At 43.9% G+C, this 23,497-nt stretch overlaps 1 protein-coding gene across 2 annotated transcripts in view; it reads left to right on the top strand.

The window, feature by feature from the left end:
* The first annotated feature begins 13,954 nt into the window (after positions 1–13,954).
* NUP93 (nucleoporin 93) overlaps positions 13,955–23,497 on the top strand; it is a 104,550-nt gene continuing 95,007 nt past the window's right edge. For both annotated transcript variants that reach the window (XM_082607149.1, XM_082607148.1), the window contains exon 1: positions 13,955–14,043. The gene's annotated coding sequence lies outside the window, so the exon portion shown is untranslated. The remainder of the gene's footprint in view (positions 14,044–23,497) is intronic.

Here is a 23,497-nt window from a genome sequence, read left to right as displayed (position 1 = left end):
TATTCCTTCACATCTCTGACTAGTATTCCATTGTATGCATGCCCCACAGTTGGGTTATCCATTCTTCTTTGATGGACATTCAGGTTGTTCCCAGTTTGGGGCTGCTATGAAGAAAGCTGCTATGGGCATTCTTACATAAGTCTTTTTGTGGACAATATGCTTTCATTTCTCTTGGGTAAATACCTAGCAGTGGAATTGCTGGGTCTTTATTAGAATCTGACAAACTTTTCTAAAATGGTTGTAGCCTTTAAGATTCCATCCAGCAGAATATGAGAGTTCCAGCTGCTTCACATTTCTGTCAACACTTGGTATTATCAGGCTTTTAAACTGTAGTCATTCTAGTGGGTATGAAGAAGTGGATCATTGTGGTTTGAATTTAGATTTCCCTGATGACTAAGGATATTGACTGTTTTTTCATGTTTATTGGTATTTTTATATGCTCTTTCATGAAGTGCCTATTGAAGTCTTTTGACCATTTAGAAACATTGGATTATCTTTTTAATTATTATTCATAATTATTAATTTTCAGAAGTTCTTTTATATATTCTTGTAGTGTAAGCCCTGACAATTTTTTCTTTTTTGTAACACAGTGCCTGACAAACTTTGATCGCTCAGGAATCCATTTCAAAGAGGCATCCTCGGCTTCCCTGGTGGTGCAGTGGTTAAGAAGCCGCCTGCCAATGCAGGGGACATGGGTTTAAGCCCTGATCCATGAAGATCCCACATGCCGCAGAGCAACTAAGCCCGTGCACCACAACTACTGAGCCTGCGCTCTAGAGCCTGCAAGCCACAACTACTGACCCATGTGCCACAGCTACTGAAGCCCACACGCCTAGAGCCTGCGCTCCACAAACAAGAGAAGCCAACTCAATGAGAAGCCCGCGCACCGCAATGAAGAGTAGCCCCCGCTCACTGCAACCAGAGAAAAGCCCGTGCACAGCAACGAAGACACAACACAGCCAAAAAAATAAAATAAAATTAATTAATTAATTAATTAATTTTTTAAAGAAAGAGGCATACTCTTCGAAGGCAACTATTTAGAGTAAACACACTGCCACCCGCATGGCAAGATAAACGGCCAGGCTGCCTCCCCCACCAAGGTGCCTTTATATTTAGAGATCTTGGTTGATTTCAACAACTGACCTTTGGGTTACTTGTTTTTTTCCTCTTCTTGTGCTTTAAAATTCCTGCCTGCATATTTAAAATTCACCAATAAAGAGTGAGTTCAGGGGCTTCCCTGATGGCTCAGTGGTTGAGAATCTGCCTGCTAATGCAGGAGACACGGGTTCGAGCCCTGGTCTGGGAAGATCCCACATGCCGCGGAACAACTGGGCCCGTGAGCCACAGCTACTGAGCCTGCGCATCTGGAGCCTGTGCTCCGCAACAACAGAGGCCGCGACAGTGAGAGGCCCGCGCACCGTGATGAAGAGTGGCCCCCCCCCCGCTTGCCACAACTAGAGAAAGCCCTCGCACAGAAACGAAGACCCAACACAGCAAAAATAAATCAATAAATAAAGAGTGAGTTCAAGAAAACCTAGACCTCCCAACCCCCAAGCCCAATAAAAGCAGAACCCCAGGCCCATGCATGCTCTCTCTCTCTCTAACCTTGATCTTAGATGTGCTATGTAATTTCTGTGTGGCCCCAGATGTGCTGTGTAATTTCTAGATCTTGTAAGTAAAAGAACCCTCTTTTTTTCAAAGTTTCCTGATGCTTATAGCTGAAGGGTGTCTTCAGTCATAATAAGAACCATAAGGGCTGGTCCATCCACAACACTGGTTATTGATAGTCTGAGACCAGTGCACAATTCTGGACATATGTCCTTTGTCCTAGATAACTATTAGGAAAATTTCCTTTCAGTCTCTGGCTTGCCTTTTCATTTTCTTATGGTATCTTTTGATGATCAGAAATTTTAATTTTTGATGAAAACCAGTTTGTTTTGTCCTTTTTGATCAGTGCTAGTTTTCTACCCGAGAATCTTTGCCTACTGACTATAGTTTTAGCAAGTTTCTCAGGTGATTCTGTTTTGCACTAAAATTTGAGGTCCACTGGTCTCAGATAATGGTACACTGTTGGGTGTTTTCCCCTGCTGGCACCCTTCCTCCTAATACATGCATGCATGTACACACACACACACACACACACACACCTGACACCTGGACAAGGAATCTGGAACTTAAGAACCCAAGATATGATGGGTCAGAGGCAATGGGTTTGCCCCCAGTATCCACCCTCTTCCTCTTAGTAATAAGAACCCAGCAATTATCTGGGACATGGACATCCAGCTAAGACATTTCCCAGCCTACTTTGCAGCCAGTGATGGCCAGGTAACCAAATTTTGTCCAATGACTGTAAGTGGAAGTGGATATAAAACTGTAGGAATATATCTTTAAAGGGAATGAGGAGCTGCTTCAGGTCCCTGACTTCCTTTCTGCTAGCTGGAACCTGGGCATAACAGCTGGATCTTAAGCAACCACCTTGAACAGTGAGGCAGGATGCTAAGGATGGTGAAGCAACAGCGTAGAAGGAGCCTGGGTCCTTGATGACTCAGGAGCCACTACCTTGTCTGGATGGGCTCCCTTCAGACTTCTCTTACGTGACAGAGAAATAATGTCTTAGCTTGTTCAGGCCACTAGGTGTTGGTGTTGTTATCATTATTGGCTTTTGTTTGTTTTATGCAGCTGAATTGAATACAAACTTCTACACTTCGCTGTTTTCCTTTGAGGGAGAAGGAACAAATCATCTTTTCATCCTTTGTTAGTGGATGCTGGCAAATTAAAAAAAAAAGCAAAGCAAAACAACAACAAAAAAAACAGACATGAATTAATTTCTCAGGAACTCACCCTATCACATCTTGTTTGGAAAGAAGTTGAGGAATCTGGAACATTCCTATGGCCTCTAATGTCTTCGAAGCACTTCCATGCACATCTTTCCATGGAGTCTCATCGCATCCTGCCAGGTGGGTTGGACTCAGACAAGCATTATTGACTTCCCTGACACATGATGGGGCTCAGATTCAGAAGGCAAGTGATTTGCCCACCCCCCTCCATGACCCAAACAGGCCAAAGGCAGCATTGGGATCCCCTGACTTTTTGCCCAGGGCACTGTGGGAATGTCTGAGAACAATGATGGTACAGGGAGGCCAGGACATGAAGCATCTCAGAGGGCAGGGTGAAATCCTGTTCCCCCAATGACAGTGGGGTATGCCAGGGCTAGGGCTCGGGTGAGGCAAGGGGGTGCCCACTTCAGGTGCCACAGGCATGATGCTCCATCCCTCTCTTGCCTCTGAGTCCCTGCTGTGGGATGTGCAGCTCAATTCTTTCTCTCTAAACAGCAGCCCCTTGCTCCTCTACAAAGAGAATGGTACAGTGGCAAGACCCTGGGCTGTGGCATTAGACCAACCTGGGTTCAAATCCTTTTCTGATTCCTTAGCTACATGACCTTAGACAATTTCCTCTGCTCAGCTTCCTGTCTGCTCTAAAACACAAGGATACTTTGAAAGAGTTGTTGGAAGGATTAAATTAAACAGCATAACTCAAGTGTCTGTCATATGAGTTCCTTTCCCCTAACCTTCCCTTTATGATAATAGGGTTCCCTGGCTTCATAGTCCCAGATAATCGAGAAACTGTTAATTCATTATAATGATAATTGATATCATTATCAATTACACACCTTCTGGGTATAAAGTATGATGCTAAGATTATTCATCAGGTAGAGATAAAGCAACCCTGATCCAGCTATCAAGTAAGGAATTTTCTGGTTGTCACACGCCCATTCCTGGCTTGCTGAATGGAAGACAGAAAACAAAGAGCCCTCTTTGCCAACAGATCCTGATAGATCTTTGTGGGTAAAATGAAACAATGTGCTGAGTCCTGCCCAGTCAAATCCACAACACAGAAGTTATCCCACTTCTTCTCAGGTCATTGTATTTCTTTCATTCACTTGACACATTTATTACGTACTTATTCTATACAAGGCCTTGCATTGAAATGAACATATTTTAATTTTACTTGCAGGAATTAATTTCAGAAAAAAACAAACAGAAACGTTGATTCTTGCCAGGATACATTTTTACAAAAACATCATAGAAATTGATGGATGATTTGAAAAACTGAGACTATATTGGATAAAAACTCTCCCTTCAAACCTTCCAGTTTAAACTGAACCATGAAACTGAAGAGCAGCCTTCTCATCATTTAAAATCAAATGTATTACAAAAAGTAAATGCTGTGAAGACACTTACAGATTAAAAAGGTAAACAAACATATTTTCCATTAAAATTACATTATCAGCCAGATGGATAAAGAAAGTTTTGTTCTTCCCTAAATGCCCTCTTCCCTGACTTTTTGAGGACTAATTTTTATTTTCTGCTCTAAAAAAGAATGAGACATCTAAGACAGACTTCAGTCAGGGTCAGTAGCCTGGTGAGTGTGTGTGAAATGGTTTTCATAAGGGTAAACTCTAGCATTGCTTCACTGAAGTCTAAGTGTTCAGCACTCTTCCATCTCAAGGCAAGATAAGGTCTGGCCACATCGCTGCTTCAGGAAATGCTTCCAGTGCCCAGGAATGTTACAGAACCACAGACCACCAAGATAGGGCCACAGGTAGGAGCTGGTTCTGCCTCACTATGCCACAGATGCCACTGTTAGCCCTAGTTTGGACCAAATGCTGAGGGTGCCAGTTCTATTTGAGAAATTCAGACCCTGTGAGTTCCAGCAAAGTTGATCAGTTGTGGGTGCTGGAGCCTCTATTCTCAGAGTCCGGGCTCTGGTGGGGTCAGGCTGGTCCTTTTTCAACTAACACTCACTGAGCGCCCCCTGGTGGACATAAAGTGGAACATGCCTTGCTGCTGCCCTCGGTGAAAGTTATGGACAGTTGCTATGTCCTGTGATGCGTAGCATGGGGTGAGGGCAGAGGGTAGCTTTGTTCTGGTGAGTCGGAGAAACCTCTACTCAATTCTAGAGCATTGTGGCAACAGGCCCTGCCAGAAATAAAAGCAGGTAACCTTTACTGAGCACTTACTCTATATATGACTCTGCTCTAAGCCCTTAACATGTATTAACGAATTTAATCCTTAGAACAACCCTTCACGGTAGATGGTTATTATCCCTATGAGAATAGTCACAATGTGAAAAAGGTAATTCCCCCCCAAAGTTAACCTGCACGTTCTTGGGTATAGTTACCAAAGAAGGGAGAAGGTGTGGTGGAAAGACCCAATGCCACCCAATATCCACTATTGTCCACCATGCTCCTTTGCTGATGTTAATTTACTCCTGGGTTTTCAAAGAAGGATTAAGTCTTCTGATGTCTAGGAGTGGTAATAGCTAGAAGTCTGCTTCTGTTTTCTAGTTCATTCTTGGGGACAATTTTCTTTTGTCATTTAAGGCTTTTTTTCTCCTGAACCTCCATCTGCAAATGCATTTAATAATCAACCACAACAGAGCCCCTGACAGATGGGCCTCAAAGCAGATGGCTCCATTGAAAGGCAGAAATTGAAAATGGAGGGTAATTTGAACCAATCAAGAAGATGGGGTCTCTAGGAGGCAAAGTTTCTACAGAAACTGTAACCATATCCCCCAAGTTCCTTTGGTGCATTTTTCACCCGCAGATGAGCTTTCCTGGGGGTGGATCCAACTTTTTTTTTTGACATCTGGAACGTTGAAAAGGAAGAGAGAGAAGCCCTGGGGACTTGTCAATCAAATTCACTTTTCTTTTGGCAAATTCAGCATCAGTGACAAATTGCGCAGTTTGACATAAACAAAGTTGATAGATGTCGGCAAAGCTGTTTTGAAACAGCAGCAACGAAGAGATGTGTAGGATTTTTTTTTCACTCAACAGTTTGTTTAATAACAAATAAAACAACCAGGTGTTTAAAACATGCTACCACCTTCACAATGTCATCGGAGTGTTAGCTGCTGATTAATGAGATTGTGGGATTTATTCCCTTCCCAATTCAGAAACTTGGCAGGAAAGTCCATTTAATAGTCCAGTGGATAGCTCCTATAGTTCATGAAGTCTTCTAAGTTCACCTCTGAGTCTTTTGTGGACTAGAAAACACTGGCCTTGATATCAGAAGACTTGAGTGTAGGCTCTGGTCTGCCACTACCTCCCTCTGTAACCTTGGATAAATCATTTAATTCTCCCGGAGTTTAGGTTCCCACAAGACACACGATGATAATCAGCCCTGCCCTGCCCTGGATTTTTGCAAGGTTCAAGGCCGATATTAGATGTGAATCACATTTTCTGTAATTTGAAAATTATTAATCTTTTCATTGAGAGATCATTTCATCTGGTAAAGTGCACAAATCTTAAATGTACAGCTCAATAAATTTTTACATATGTGTACACCTGTATTGCCACTCAGATCAAGATAGGATATTTCTGGCACCCCGAAAAGTTCTCTGTGCCTTTGCCAGTCAATACATCCAAGGAACAATTACTGTCACCTCTATCACCATAGATTAACTTTACCTGTTCTTGAACTTAATACAAGTAGAATGGCATAGTATGTATTCTTTTATATCTGGCTATTAGCTGGCAATGGTTTCTAAGATCCATTTATATCAATTCAGGAATCGTAGTTTCTTCCCTTTTTTTGCTGAATAGTATCCCATTCTACAGCCATACCCCAGGTGTGTCATTCACTGATGGACACATGGCTGGTTTCCAGTTTGGGGTTATTATGAATAAAGCCACTATGAGCATTTTTTAAAAGTGCTTTTGTGCAAATGTTTCCATTTTTCTTGCATAGATACCTAGGAGTAGCATGGCTGGGTCATAGGGTAGGTGTGTGTTTAACTTTTTTTAGAAATTGTTAGTTTTACAAAGTGGTTGTATAGTTTATATTCCCTCTAACAATGTAGGAGAATTCTGGTTGCTTTACATCTTCCCCATGCTTGTCACCTTTAAACTATGGTGCCTTTTACAGGGACAGGGGTGTTATTACTATGAGAGAAGAGATAAGTGTAGGAATTAATATGGAATATAGAGTCTGGAGTCATGTTTGAATCATTGTTCTGTGCTGAGCTCACCATATGGCCTTGAGTAAGCCACTTAACTCTAGCCTCATTTTCTGCATCTTAAATGAGGCTGTTAGTAGCATCTCTCTCAAAGGGTTGCTGTGAGGATTAACTGAGAAAAGTCTCACAGAGACCCTTAGCACAGTTATTGCATACAGCTCAGTTAATGATTGCTGTGGTCTTAATTTCCTTTGTTTACTCTTTAACAGATCCCAGTTGTAGAGAATATCTTTCAATGTTCCGTGTCTCTCAGGAGCTCTGACAGAGCCCAAGGATTATGAGCCATCTTATAGGGTAAGAACTGTCTATCCTGTTTGATCAGCAACATCTTTACTGCTTCCAAGATGGAGTTCACACCGAGGATGACACAGCAGAGAGATGGAAAGTCCCTGGAGACTGTGGGCTGCTGAATCAACCAGTCAATCTACTGCCAAACTTCCAATTAGATTAATAACACATTTCTTTATTGTTCAGGCCAAATTCAATTGGTTATTTGGAGCTCAAACATCTTGACTGATACACCAAATGATCTCAACGTTCCTCCACTGAGCCTGGACCTGCTCTCAGCATCCTTAGCACAGGATTTCTGGATAGACCCAACTGATTGTGAACACACAGGAGCTAGTGTTCTAGTCAAAGCCTGTTTGCCATGTCTGATACTGTCAAGTCACCTTTTGTGCAGCTGAAATTAAATTCATCTGAAGAGCAAAGTAAGAAGCTTCCATTTTAAGCTTTTAATGACTTTTAAAGAATACTGATAATCACTCAGCCACAGATCACAAAGCATTATGCAATTTGCTGCCACCCACTAAGAACCCATCTCTGGCAGTAGCAGCTCAAGATAGGGCGCAATTGTGGAGCTGAATTCTGTCATTTAAGAAATATTTCTAGCTTTCTTTCCATGGACCGCATGCTAGGGATTGTGGGGGAATACCAAAGAAATAAAATAAGGTTCTAAACTGCAAATAGTTGAGGGAAGGGAAGTGATATGAATTCTGTGTAGCAAAAATATCGAATATTCTACAGTGAAGAGAATATTTTACTTTTTTTTTACTTTTATTATGTATAATGAATAATATATGTGCGGTAAAGTACACAAATCTTAAATGTTCAGCTCAATGAATTTTTAAAAGTGAATATATCCATCCACTCAGCATCCAGATTGAGAAACAGAATATTAACAGACCTCAGAAGATTGTCTCATTTCCCTTCCTAGTCAACAATCCTTCCTCCCTTCAAAATAACTACTGATCTGACAATGTGTCACCATAGATTAGTTTTGTCTCATTTGAACTTTATATAAATGGAGTCATACATTTGAGTCTGGCTTCTTTTGCTTACCATTATGGCTGTGAAATTCATTCATGTTGCTTTATGTGGATGTAGTTCATTCTTTTATTTACTGCAATATTTTCTTCTGTGACCACACCATAATTTATTTATCCATTATTCTTTTAATGGACATTTGGGTAGTTTCCACTTCTGGGCTAGTACAAATAATGGTGCTATGAACATTGGTGTGCATGGCTTTGGTGAAATATGTATACATTTATGCAAGAGATAGATAAAACATACATACATACATATATACATACATAGAACTGTTGAATCACAGAGTATGTGTATATTTAGCTTTAAAGTATTTTGCCAGTTTTCCAAGGTGTGTGTTCCTATTTACAATTCCTCTGCAGTATATGATGGTCTCAGTTGCTCCACAACCTTAAAAACTTTTTTTTTTAATTTTGGTAATATAGACATAACGTAAAATTAACCATCTTAATTTTCAAGTGTGTAGTTCAGTGGTGCTAAATACTTTCATAATGTGCAATCATTACCATCCATCTCCATAACACTTTCACCTTGTGAAACTGAAATTCTGTACCCATTAAAAATAACTCCATTCCCACCCCCACTCCCCAGCTCCTGGCAACTACCATTCTACTTTATGTCTCTATGATTTTGGCTACTCTAAGTGAAATCATACAGTATATGTCTTTTTGTTACTGGCTTATTTCATTTAGTAAATGTCTTCAAGGTTCATCCATGTTGTAGTATATGTCATAATTTCCTTCCTTTTTAAAATGTTTTTAAATTTTTAATTAATTTATTTATTTTTCTTATTAGTCATCCACTTTATACACATCAGTGTATACATGTCAATCCCAATCTCCCAGTTCATCCCACCACCACCACCAACCCCTGCCATTTTCCCCCCTTGGTGTCCATACGTTTTTTCTCTACTTCTGTGTCTCAATTTCTGCTCAGCAAACCAGTTCATCTCTACCATTTTCTAGGTTCCACATATATGTGTTAGTATCCGATATTTGTTTTTCTCTTTCTGACTTACTTCACTCTGTATGACAGTCTCTAGATGCATCCATGTCTCTATAAATGACCCAATTTCATTCCTTTTTATGGCTGAGTAATATTCCATCGTATTTGTACCACATCTTCTTTATCCATTCGTCTGTCGATGGGCATTTAGGTTGCTTCCATGACCTGGCTATTGTAAATAGTGCTCCAATGAACATTGGGGTGCATGTGTCTTTTTGAATTATGGTTTTCTCTGGGTATATGCCCAGTAGTGGGATTGCTGGGTCATAGGGTAATTCTATTTTTAGTTTTTGAAGGAACCTCCATACTGTTCTCCATAGTGGCTGTATCAATTTACATTCCCACCAACAGTGCAAGAGGGTTTCCTTTTCTCCACACCCTCTCCAGCATTTGTTGTTTGTAGATTTCCTGATGATGCCCATTCTGACCAGTATAAGGTGATACCTCATTTTAGTTTTGATGTGCATTTCTCTAATAATTAGTGATGTTGAGCAGCTTTTCATGTGCCTCTTGCCCACCTGCATGTCTTCTTTGGAGAAATGTCTATTTAGGTATTCTGCCCATTTTTTGATTGGGTTGTTTGTTTTTATAATATTGAGCTGCCTGAGCTGTTTATATATTTTGGAGATTAATCCTTTTTTTTGTGTGTGTGGTACACGGGCCTCTCACTGCTGTGGTCTCTCCCGTTGCGTAGCACAGGCTCCAGACGCGCAGGCTCAGCGGCCATGGCTCATGGGCCCAGCTGCTCCATGGCATATGGGATCTTCCTGGACCGGGGCACGAACCCGTGTCCCCTGCATTGGCAGGCGGACTCTCAACCACTGTGCCACCAGGGAAGCCCGAGATTAATCCTTTGTCTGATGATTCATTTGCAAATATTTTCTCCCATTCTGAGGGTTGTCTTTTCGTCTTGTTTATGGTTTCCTTTCCTGTGAAAACGCTTTTAAGTTTCATTAGGTCCCATTTGTTTATTTTTGTTTTTATTTCCATTACTCTAGGAGGTGGATCAAAAAAGATCTTGCTGTGATTTATGTCAAAGAGTGTTCTTCCTCTGTTTTCCTCTAAGAGTTTGATAGTGTCCGGTCTTACATTTAGGTCTCGAATCCATTTTGAGTTTATTTTTGTGTATGGTGTTAGGGAGTGTTCTAATTTCATTCTTGTACATGTAGCTGTCCAGTTTTCCCAGCACCACTTATTGAAGAGACTGTCTTTTCTCCATTGTATACACTTGCCTCCTTTGTCATAGATTAGTTGACCATAGGTGCATGGATCTATCTCTGGGCTTTCTATCCTGTTCCATTGATCTATATTTCTGTTTTTGTGCCAGTACCATATTGTCTTGATTACTGTAGCTTTGTAGTATAGTCTGAAGTCAGGGAGTCTGATTCGTCCAGCTCCGATTTTTTCCCTCAAGACTGCTTTGGCTATCTGGGGTCTTTTGTGTCTCCATACAAATTTTAAGAGTTTTTGTTGGGCCTTCCCTGGTGGCGCAGTGGTTGAGAGTCTGCCTGCCAATGCAGGGGACACAGGTTCATGCCCCGGTCCGGGAAGATCCCACATGCCACGGAGCAGCTGGGCCCATGAGCCATGGCCGCTGAGCCTGCGCGTCCGGAGCCTGTGCTCCGCAACGGGAGAGGCCACAACAGTTAGAGGCCTGTGCACCACAAAAAAAAAAAAAAAAAAAAAAAAGACTTCTTCAGTTTCTTTCTTTGAAAATGGAACTGTTTAATGTTTTTTTTGTTTAATGTTATTTTTTAAATGTATAGAACAAAATGTAACATGATGGTGAAAACATTCTTCTTAACATTGTTGAAAGCACCTCCTTATATAGCATGTGAGGGACAACCACATTCAGTTGGGAAAAGCTTACTGAATTCTGGCCTGCTGACCTTGTAACAAGCATGTTAGATGAGCTGCTGCAAGGGTTCAAGTAATCTTGCATCCTTCAGGATTATTTTGATTATAAGTGACAGAAAACCTAACTGAAAGTGAGCAAAAAGTGGATTTTTTTTTCTTATGCAACAGAACATTCCAGGGATAGGGTCAGCTTTAGTTTGATCTAGAAGCTCACATAATGTCATTGGATTCTACCTCTCTCTCCATCACTACATTGTTCTCTTTTGTAATGGCTTCATTCCCAGGTAGGTTCTTCCTCATGGCTAATAACTAAAGTTCTAAAAGCTTAATTTCAGGGAGTTAGGACTCCTATGAAAACTCCTTCACAGTTCCAAATCCAGTGGTAAAGAGAGCAACTGTGTGAGCAAAACATCTTGAGAATGAATTTTCTTGACTCTGTTGAGTCATAAGCCCATCCCTGAACCAGCCACTGTAGCCAGGGTAGAGCTCATACTATACTAATAGTCTTCTGCTACTTGTTTTTCACACTTAACATTATGTTTCCAAGATCCACCCATGTTGTGTTTGTAGCTATAGCACACTCATTTTCACTGCTGAATAATATTCCATTGTTATAATACCCACAATTTATTTATTTATTTAGTTAGTTAATGGACATTTGTCTTTTTTTTTTCCTGTTATGAACTGTGCTGCTGTGAAGATTGTTGCAAATATCTCATGGTGCACATGTGTAAGAGTTTTTCTTGGGCATGTATCGAGGAGTGGAATTGCTGGGTTTTACAATATGGAAGTATTCAGCTCCAAAAGGTAAATGTCCTGATTTTCCGTTTGGCAGTGTTTCATGAGTATTTGTCTATGGTATTAAAAATTTTTCTTTACATAATAGAAAAAAGCAAGGCAAAAGGATAAAACATTATTAAGGTGCAAGATGCTGTTATATTTGTGGATATTGTCTGACCACAGCAGGATCTGGTTATATTTAATAGCTTTAAGACAAAGGCCACACCCATGTATACTGTCAATCAGCATCAGTCATTTATACAGAACCCACAATATGCTGGTGTGAACTGTTAAAGACAAACAAAGCTGGACACTAGTTAAAGTGGTAAGGACATATTTTAATCAGCAATATACTATTGCAGTAAGGAACAGAGTCCAGCATGAATGGAACTCAACTTTGATTTGTACAGAGGTGACTGGGCATTTCAAAGGGAGAATCAGAGAATAGGGAGGGGGTTGAGGTCTGCTGAGTTAGGGGAAAATTACCAAAAGTGGGAAGGAGGTGTCAGTCCATGTGAAACTCATCTGGATTTGCTAACTGGTGCTCACTGAAGTTAGGCTCCTGACCTCCCACAGATGCTGGGAGACAGGGACCCTATCTTCAGGTGTTGGCAAGAAAAAATGTTAAATTCTTTTGGCAGCCTTAAGTTTTCTCTGGCGGGCTAGGGTCCCCTAAGGATGTGGCCCTGAGCTGTTAGAAACTATGTTGGTTGTTTTGCTCAAGTTGTTACAGGCTGAGGTTGAGGCCCTAGAAGAGAACAGGGCTCAGAGGAGCCTGGCTAGAGTTCTGTCAAGGAGAGAATCTGTCAGAAGTGAGAGGAAAGGTGTGGTGAGGGTGGGAATAGCACTATTTCTCTCCTCGCTACCTTTGCTTACACCATTCCCTAGGCCAGGAAAAACCTCCTCTCTCTCTGCCATTCTAAGCCCTATTCATCCTTATGGCTCAGTTAAGGTGTCACTTCCCCTGGGAAGGCCTCCTTGACTTTCAACCCACCAGACCGGGTTAAACACCCTTAGCATCCTTATATAGCTCTGTCATGCACTTAGCACATTACATTGAAATACACTCTGCTTCCTCACCAGATCGTAAGGATTGGGTCTCATTGAGTGGGCACTGTGACAATCCAAGGTCCACTCTCCTTATGTCTTGGACACAGAAATAGCCTCCCAGCTCCTCTCTGCTTCCCTCTTCTCTACACAGAGGGCTAGAGAGATCGTCTATAAAGGTAAGTCAGCTCATGTCACAGTTCGGCTTCAGATCCTCCGGTGGCTTCCATTTGCATGAGGAATAACTTCAACTTTCCTGCTGTGGCCTGAAGGACCTGCAAAGTCTGGCCCCAGCCAACTGTGAGTCTTATCCCACCTGAGCTGGATCATCCTCTAGCAGTCATACTCCCCTTCTTTCTATTCTTCAAACACCAGGCTTGTTTCCCGGTGGAGCCTTCAGATTTGTTCCCTCTACTTAGAATGTTCTGCAGCCAAGACTCTGCACGGCTGACCCTTTCTCATCATTCATGTTTCAGCTCAGCCAGCACCTCCTCAGAGAGGCCCTCCCTGACCACATTCTCTCTCCCATCACACTGCTTTTTTCGTCATTGCCCTCCTTACAAACTGGAGGTGATTTATTATATTTTGTTTACCCCACCAGCTTGAGAACTCCATTAGGGCAGGGATCTTGCTGCCGTGCCTGCCACTGTGCCCCCAGTACCTAGAATAGTGCCTGGCACTCGAATGGTATTCAATGAAGGGTAAGAAATCCGCGCAGGCAATTGTCGGATCTCCTCCGGCAGGAGCCGACTCTAGCCGCGTGGGAGGGGTGAGGGCGGTGGCTGGGTGCGTGTGGGGAGTGACTGCTCAGTCGAAGGCCCCGCCCAAACCCCGCCCATGTCCGTGTCCTCCTCCTCGGGTCTCCATAAAGTTCATTTGGCGGCGCGCCGCGCGGGGGCTTCTGGGAAGGCCGGTCTCGGCCAATCAGGAAGGCGGGCGAGCGGCGCGAGACGCGGCCGCCGCGTTCTCTAACCCGGACCTGAGCGGCTGACGCGGCTGCAACGCCAGGTAAGGGTGTTTGTGGCCCTGTCCTTCCGACACGGGGCAGGTCCTTGAACCTAAGGCCCAGAGGCTGGGCGGAGCCCGGTCCACGTGCTCGGAGCCGTGCTGCTCACACTTCCCGTTCGCCTCAGGGCAGCCGGCACGCCTGACGCCAGCGACACAGCGCCCTGTCGAACCGCCCCCCATTATAGCGTAGGGCTCCGGGAGTGCTTTCTGTCTGCCCTCTTTCTGAATGCGGAGCTTCGGCCCCCTGGCGACCCTCCTGCCCCACTACAGCGCTCTGCCGGCGCGCCACGCCCCCACGCCCCCACGCCCATCCCTGCCCTGCGAGCCCACCCGTGGCTGTATCGGTGCCCCTCCCCGCCACCACTTCGCCTGATATCTTCCTGACCGCGCCCTGTCAGCTCCCTCGCTCGCTCCTCGGGGATACTCTATCGGGAGGCGTTTCCCTCGCGGGAAGGGGGCTACCCTGTGAGCCTTGGCCTATCTCCTCTGTCTGCATCCAGCGGAATGCTCCTTCCCGTGCAGGGAGATGCTAGTGATTAGAACCTGGAGGTGGCCCGCACTTTCTCTGGGCCCACAGCACCCCATCCTCTGCAAAGGCAATGCTTGCATTTACTGGGTCTCTTTTTTAAAAATTACGGGGCCGATCGCAGGGGTCTTTGTTCCAAGTTTGGACGACCCATTAACAGAGCTGCTGGTCCAGGTTTGCCCCTCTGTCGGGTGTGAGAAGAGGTTCTGATTTGTTTAGACCAAAATGTCTTTCAGCAAGGGTCACCTTTCTGTTCTGTTTGGGGGCTGTGAGAGTGTGCCCTTGGGCGTCGTATCTTTTCTTCTTTCTTTCAGTTATTCTTCTTTGTGCATTTGTGTTTGGGACATTTTCATTTTTTATTCGTGGTGATCTCACTCGAGGCTCATCGTTCTTAATACCTGTTTATTAGGCTAACAGATCCCACATGAATATCTCCAGCCTGGACCTCTCCCTTGACCTATATCCAACTGCCTACTTTAATATCTCCACTGTGATGATTTGTAGGGAACTCAACCTGAACATTTCAAGATAGGGCTAGCAAGGTTCCCTCCACCTCTCTTCCCAGACTGCTTTTCTTGCTGTTTTTTTTTTTCCCAGTAATGTAAAAGGCTCTGACCAATAACCTTTGAGTCATCCTTAACTGCTCTCTTTCTTTCTTACTTCACGTCCAATGCTTGGCATCCTGGGCCAGGTCACCATCACCTCTCTCCTGGATTATTGAAATAGTCTCCCATCTGGTCTCCTGGCTTCTGCCCTGGCCCCTGTTTTCAGCACAGCAGATAGAAGGACCCTCCAGTGGGTCCCCATCTCATTTAAAGATGAACTCCTTACAGTGAGTTATATGGCTTTACATAATCTGACCCACTGTTACTTTCCCACTTTCATTTTCTGCTACCCTCTCCTTCCACATGGCAGACATGCTTCGACCTCAGGACCTTTGTGCTTGCGATTCAATATTCATATGGTTCGCTCCCTCACTTCTTTCAGGTTTTTATTCAAGGGTCATCTAGTGAGACATTCCCCACTTCCTATCTTCCTTTATTGCTTTAGTTGTTCTTATAGTTTACTCATTTATCTGTGTATTGTTTGTTTTCCCCCTCTAGAACATTATCTGTTTTGTTCCCTGATGTATCCCCAGCACCTAGACCTGGCACACAGTAGGTGCTCAACAAATAGAAAATAAATCCATGTTCCTGACACTGTTAGAGGCTTAGGGATCCAGTGGTGACTGACATAGACCTGTGCTCACTGAGCTGCTGTTTCTGTGGAGCACATCACCAGCAGTAAGCCTGCAGGGGTAGCATGTAGTGGCAGGGCCTTTTTAAAAAGAGGACAAGGATGTCTGAACAGAGACCTGTTTGAAATCAGAGAGGGGAGTATCTCGGGCAAGAGCATTCCTGGAAGGGGAACAGCAAGTGCAAATACCCTGAGGTGGGAACATTGGAGATGTGGTGAACTTGAGTGTCTAAACCTGTTTCCTGATGGGCTGAAGTAGAAAATAAGGTAGAGAGAAAGGTAGATGTGCCAGAGAGAGGGAGGGGTCAGAGCAAAGACCTGGAGGTGAGGATCTGAGGTATGTTCAGGGAACAGGTCACTTTAATTCAGCAGACATTTTATTCGGTAACTTTTTTAAGTTTGTACCAAACTTAGCAGCTGAGGATTCAAAGCTGAGCAGTCGGTGGACCTCACCCTACAGGAATTCTCCATGTAGAGAGAGAGAAACAGACTTGGGAATAAAATTATCACAACTCTTCACCTGGCCGGGGAAGAACAGTAATAGATGGTTGAGAATAGTGTGGGAGGGGTTTGAGGTAGGTAGGACTGTCCCAGCTGACTTTGCAAGGTACACAGGAGTTCCCATGTGCCAGGGTATGTTTGTGTTCTAGCAGAGTGTACACCTGTATGTGCCACTGTGTGAAGGGAGGAAACAGCACGAGGCATCCCAAGGAGTAGAGAATTGCTGGGGTATCTTTGTGGGGAGGCAGTAAGAGATGAGGATGGTAAGGATGGCAGTGCCCATTCTTTGGAGGGTGCCCCTATTGGCCATGTCAACGCATGAGCACTTCCTTCTGTAGGAGATGGAAGGTGTTGCTGAGGGTATAAAGCCAGGGGAACGTTTCAGAAAGACCTCTCTAGCCAAGGGGAATGTAGGTTAGAGGAACAAGAAGGCTTAGACTGTTGAGGTAATCAGGAGAAAAGCGTGAGGTTAGAGTGGGGGCAAAAGAGATGAGGGTTCGACTTTCCGAAAGGTTTGGGAGATAGACCTGGAGATTGGATGTTTGGAGAGGAAAGGGAGCCTGAGGTGGTTTCTGGCTGAATTGACTGGTGCTAATCGTTTTGTCAGGAGAGACTGGAAATGCAGGAGGAGGGAGTGGTGCTGGTGGCGGTGGCGGTGGCAGCTAAGAGGGGAGAGAAGTGAAGCATTTGGGATAATGTATAGTTTGAGGCATCCACTGGTCAGCCAGCTGTAGATGTCAGGTGGACAGTTGGAAATATTGGCCCTGGGAGAGAGCTGGGCTGGACATAGAGATACGGAAGTCACCTTTGTTTTGATAGGTCAGTGTCCTTGCCTGGGCCCAGATAGACCTCCGAGGTCCATGGAAGGGCAGCATTGAGCCTCCTGGCACTGCCTGCTCAAGAGTGTGTGTGTGGTTCTCTTGGATGCACATGTGTATGTGAACGGATTCAGAGAGGTCTGTAGCCATCTGGGAGATGAATGGCATGGTAGGAATTGTAGTTGAAGTTCAAGTGGATGTTATCCAGAGAAATATATAGTGTGAGAAGAGGAGGTCCAAGGATAGAAGCTCGGCATTTGAGGGGTGGGTAGGTGAAGGAGGCACAGCAGAGGAGGCTGAGAGAGGGAGGAGGAGGAGGAGAACCAGGAGAAGGTGGAGTCTCCACGTCTTGGGAAGAGAGAGTTTCAGGAAGGAAGGAGTGGTCAGGGTGTCAAAGGCTGTGAGAAAGGAAGGATTGAAGAGTCCATTGAATTTGGCAGTTGGGTCAGTGGTGACTGCCAGGAAGTTCAGGAAATGGGAGGCAGGCAAGCAAAAGTTAGATGGCAGTGGTGATGAATGAATGACGCGGGACAGGGGATGGCCGTCTCTTTATGAAGGGAGTGGGAGCCAGAGGAGGACATGGGGTTGCGGAATTTTTTTTAAATAAACTTCTTATTTTAGATTTGTTTTAGATTTATAGAACACATGCAGGATAGTACGGAGTTCTCTGTGCCCCTCACCCAGTTTCCCCTACTGATGAGGAATTATTTTAGGGAAGGAGAGACCTAAATCCTAGGAGAAGGAACCAATGACAGTGGAATAAAAGGACAACCATCACTTCCTGAGCTCTGGCTGTGCGCAGGTCTCTGCCATGGGCTTTACTTCTATAATCTAATGCCATCCTCACGTCAGCCCTGTGATGTCAGGCTTACTGCCTTCCCTGTCTCCCTTGTTTCAGTAAATGGCACCTTCATGGTCTGAGTTACTCAGGCTTAAAGCCTTGGCATTGTCCTTGACTTCTTTTCTCCTCTCACACTCTACATCAGCAATTCATGTCTACACTAAATCTACTCTTAAAATATAGTATCCATGAATCAGACCCACTTTTTGTCTCTTCCGCCACTATCACCCTGGTCCACGCGGGTCTCAGGTATCGCATCTGGGTGATAGAGTAGCCTCCTGACTGGTCTCCCTGTTCTTACTTTGTCCCCTCACACCCGCTGTCTGTTCTCCACACAGCAGTGGGAATGAGCCTTAGAGAAGGCTCAGCCCTTCACTGGCTCCCATCATAAGTAGGCTGAAATCCAAAGTCATTGGTGCTGGGAAGCCAACATGATCTGACCCTGTCCCAACCCCTTCTCCCACCACCCTTCCCCATGATTATGTGCTTCAGCCACGTGGCCTCCTGCTCTTCAACTATGCAAACTACACTTCTGCCTTGTTTTCTTGCTTGGCAAGAACATTCATCCCCCAAATATCTACATAGCTCACCCCCTTACTTCAGTCAGGTCTCTGCTCAAAGGTTTCCTTTTAAAAGAAGCTTCTCAGAACACCCCAGCTAAAGCAGTCCCACCATCCACTGTGCCGCATTTCCCTGTTTTACCTCCCTCATAGCACTTATCAATACTTGGCATCATGTGTCTATATGTTTATGCATTTTTATTGTCTGTCTCCTAATAGACATAAGCTCCCTGAGGCTGGGGAAGTTTGTCTGGTTTTCCCATAGCTCCATCCCCATTGCTTTGAACAAACAGTACTTAGCATGTGGTAGATGCTCAATAAGTATTTGTTAAATGAATGAAGGAAAGCTGCCATATAAATCACCATGGCCTGAGTGGCTTAAACAACAGAAGTTTGTTTTTCTGCAGTTCTGGAGGCTGGAAGTCCAAGACCGGTGTGCCACATGGTTGGGTTCTGGTGAGGACCCTCTCTCTTTCTGGCTTGTTGGTAGCCACCGTCTCGAGTGTGCTCACACGTACATGGGGTTCTAACTTTGGTGAACTTTACAAGGCAAACACAGGAATTTAGAAAATGAGTCATTAGGCATTTTGGGAAAGGTTTGCTGAAGGTTATTCTGGCAGTTAGTGACTGTATTGTGGATCTAGCTACTGTTTAAGGGCACTGTTGGAGTTATATATTTAAAAAAAAAAGGTAAAGCTACAAAATACTTTAAATTTTAAGCTGTTTGGGGGAGAAGAAAACTAGGTATTAATAGATGATAACATAAGGTAAATGAGAATGTCAGCAGAGTGGTGGACTAACAGGTCCTAACACTTTGTCCCCCCATAAAAACAACAAAAACAGCAAATAAACAACTATATATTGATGAAAATAGCTCTGTGAGAGCTCCAGAGTGAAGTAAGGAGGCTGCAGAAACCCTGTGGAGGGACTTCCCCGGTGGCGCAGTGGTTAAGAATCCGCCAGCCAATGCTGGGGACACGGGTTCGAGCCCTGGTCCGGGAAGATCCCACATGCCGCAAAGCGACTAAACCCATGCACCACAACTACTGAGCCTGCGCTCTAGAGCCCACGAGCCACAACTACTGTAGCCTGCGCACCTAGATCCCATGCTCCTCAGCAAGAGAAGCCACTGCAATGAGAAGCCCGCGCACCGCAACGAAGAGTAGCCCTCGCTCGCCACAACTAGAGAAAGCCCATGCGCAGCAACGAAGAGCCAACACAGCCAAAAATAAATAAATAAATAAAAATTAAAAAAAGAAAAAAGAAACCCTGTGGAGCACAAAAACAGATGGCTGGCCACATAGGAACGTGTAAGGCAAATAAATAAATGGAGTAGAGAGGAATCTAGATGAGGGGAGATTCCTGTGGGATGGGTATTGAGGAAAAGCATCTTGGTAAGTAGGACTTGAATTCGTGGTAAAACGATAGCTGATGTTTGAGTGGTTACTGTGTGGCAGTCGAGGAAGGTACGTCTATTTTTGCACTTCACAGGTGAGGCCCAGAGGGAGTAATTAACTTGCCCAAGGTCACCCAGCTAGAGGGTACAGTTCCTGGCTGGATCTCAGGGGTGTGGTAGAAGGTGAGTAGATGTTCCTGGTTGTGAAAAATGGCATGAGCACAGAGCAGGGTATGCACGAGGACGGTCAGGGACAGAGTGAATCACATTACTGGTACACAGGGTTTCTCCAAAAACAGTGCCTCCTCTGGATCCCGTGAGTGGAAGGTATTGAGGGCTTTTGTTCAGGAGCAACATAGGGAAAGTGATGGTGGAAAGAGGAACGTGGTCACAGTGAGCAGAGTGATGTGCAGTGGGAGGGGCTGGAACTTGCATCTAGCAAGAACTTGGGCTTAAAGGGAGGGAAGTCTGGCCTTAAGTGATGGTGATGAAGATGGAAGCAACAGTTAGACTAACCTTATTGTGGTAATCATTTCACAGTATTTATGTCTATCAAACCACGTTGTGTGCCTTAAAATTACACAATATTGTGTGTCAGTTATATCTCAATAAAGCTGGAAAAGGAAAAAAAGCAACTGAAGATGCTGCAAAAATAAAGTATCTCTTGCTCTCTAAATCTGTTTAGGTAATGAGAGATGTGGAGAGTGAGGGATGTCATGTTATCTGAGTCTGTAGTATTTGTTTCCTGAGATTTTGTCAGGGAGAGCAATAGTGTGGATAATGAGGAATACCTGCGTGCTTTCTCTCAAAAATGTGTCTGCATCTGTTTTGGTTTCTGAGTCTGGAGAGTGGAGAATAGCTATAAATAAACAGTCCGAGGTCATGCACAGATGCAAGGAGAAGAGTGCATCCCAGAAGGGTGCTGAGAGAGTGCAGCCCAGGTACAGGTGAAGGGGTTTGGGAGGACGTCTGGTGGCGGCGGTGGTGGTGGGTGGGTAACTGCATTTTGAGGTGCACTGGGTGTGGCATTTGTGGGTTTGAGCGGAAATGCACAGGCAGTGCCTGGAAGCTCCTGGTTTGGAGCGTGAGTTCAAGAAGCAGGATGGGAGTGTGGATTTGACATTCGTTGCCATCAAGGAGTCAGGGGCAGTGGTGAGACAAACATGCTGAGGCAGGGAGTTTAGAGCAGTTTTAAAATGAACAAGTAATTAAAAATCAGAAAAGGTCACATACATTTACGGAAAGGATTCAGATTGACAGAGGGTTATACAACGAAAAGTAGAAATCTCCCAAATCTTAGCTTTGCTCTCTCTCTGGAGATAATGCTAAGTTTCTTGCTATGCTAATGTTATGTTTCTTGCTATTTCTTCTAAATTCTATCTGTGAACAAACCTTAATATATGTATTATATATATTAACATGTACACTTAATATATGTTGAGTGTATAGCTTGATGAATTTTTATATATTTATTCAATCATGTGACCATGACCCATATTGAGATATAGAATATTTCCAATACCCTGGTGTCTTACCTTCGGCTGCCATATAAACCACCATGGCCTGAGTGGCTTAAACAACAGAAGTTTATTTTTCCACAGTTCTGCAGGAAGTCTGAGACCAGGGTGCCACATGGTTGGGTTCTGGTGAAGACCCTCTCTCTTTTTGGCTCGTAGGTGGCCATCATCTCAAGTGTGCTCACATGTACTTTCCTGGGTGAATGTGTGTGTGGAGTAGGGGTGGGAGATAGAGGAAGCAGTTTTCTGGTGTCTCTTCTTAAGGGGGTACTGATCCCATCATGAGGGCCCCCTCTTCATGACCTCATCTAAACCTAATTACCTCCCAAAGGTCCCTTCTCCAAATGCCTTCACATTGGGGGTTAGGACTTCAACATACCAATTTTAGAGGAACACATTTCACTCTGTAGTACCAGAAAAGTTCTGTTGTGCTTCCTCCCAGTCATTCCCCATCCCCACCAACCCCCTGGATAACCAGTGTTCTGATTTCTAGCACCACAGATTAGTTTTTTCTCTTCTTAAAATCCATATAAATGGAATCATGCAGTGTCTTTTTTTGGTGTCTGGCTGCTTTAGTTCATTTTTATGTCTGTGAAATTTATCCCTATTGTTCCATGTAGCTTTAGTTTGATCTTTTCCATTGCTGTGTGGTATACCCGGGAATGACTACCACCATTAAAAACTCAAATGGTATAATTCTGTATATACAGTGTTTTAAGATTATTTGGGATCGGTGGGGGGGGGCAGGGGACTCAGACTTTAGAATCTGATAACAACTATAGGGCTTCTCTTATATTTTTTTAAAAATGTATGCATATATTTCCCGGGGTTCCTGGTGCCTCTGATGCTGGTGTCACGGCTCTCAGGACAAGAAGCCTTCCTTAGTTTACAGCAGGGTTTCTCAACCTTGACACAATTGATGTTTTAGGCTGAATAATTCTTTGTTGTGGAGGTTGTGCTGTGCATCATAGGATGTTTAGCAGCATCCCTGGCCTCTGCCATCTAGATGTCAGTAGCACGTCACCTCTCTCTCTCAGTTGTGACAACCAAAAATGCCTCTATATATTGCCAGTGCTCCCTGGGGAGCAAAGCTGCCCCCAACTGAGAACCGTTGGTTTCGAGAGACGAACCAGAGCCAAAGCCTTTTGGAGGTAGACTTGGTGATCTGCCCCTGTTTATGCAGCTGTAATATGGGGCCTGTATCATTCCTCAGGTTCTTTATACAGATACTTTTCATCACCGCTAAAATAGGGCTGCTCCTTCCAAGGACACATTCATTAAGTGAGTTTAAAGACTGAATTAAAATATCCCACGTCTGTAGATTCTTCACGGCGGGCAGGACCTTAGAAATCACCTGAGCCAACCCCTTCCTCTCACCGGTGGTGAAACTGGGATCCAGAGATGAGGAAGGGCCGGTCCCAGGGTCAGAGAGATGATGCGGGGCAAAGCCAGGATGGGGTGCACAGTTCTACTCCAAGAATTTGTCAGAAGGTAGGCTGTGTGGTTACTTTATGTTTCTGTGTGATGCCAGATTGCTTCTCTTTGCTCATTGAAGGTGAAATAATACAAGTGTTATTTTATGTATCAAGAAAGCTGATACTAAACACTCCTTACTGCAAACACTGAGTCATCCAGGCCCATACTTGTACTGAATCACCCAGGTCTTTAATTTCTCTTCTGTCTAGGGTAATTTATTTTAGTTCTTTGTTTTTTTATGTGTTTTTTAAGATTTATTTAATTTATTTTTTTCAACCAATGGCATTTATTTACAACATGTTTACAAATCTATATTACTTAAAATAGAGAACAGCTATTAAGAAAATTTTTTTCACACACACACACACACACACACACTGTATTTTATTTTTACAAGAGATAAATAAACGGACACCAAGCATTTTAAAGGGATGACCACAACAAAAGCAACAATGATTGCAATTACCAAGCACGAAACACACTCATACTGTGTCATAACATTGACGGTCAGTCCAGGAATCCTCCACTGTAACAGCTCCTTTACTTTGCAGTGAAAATTGATTTGTATATTTTTTGCCTCTGA

Source organism: Mesoplodon mirus (genome assembly GCF_964341445.2).
Source record: "Mesoplodon mirus genome assembly, chromosome: 19".
Classification (NCBI taxonomy): Eukaryota; Metazoa; Chordata; class Mammalia; order Artiodactyla; family Ziphiidae; genus Mesoplodon; species Mesoplodon mirus.
The sequence above is the reverse complement of the archived record's forward strand: the minus strand, read 5'-3'. Positions and strand labels throughout refer to the sequence as shown.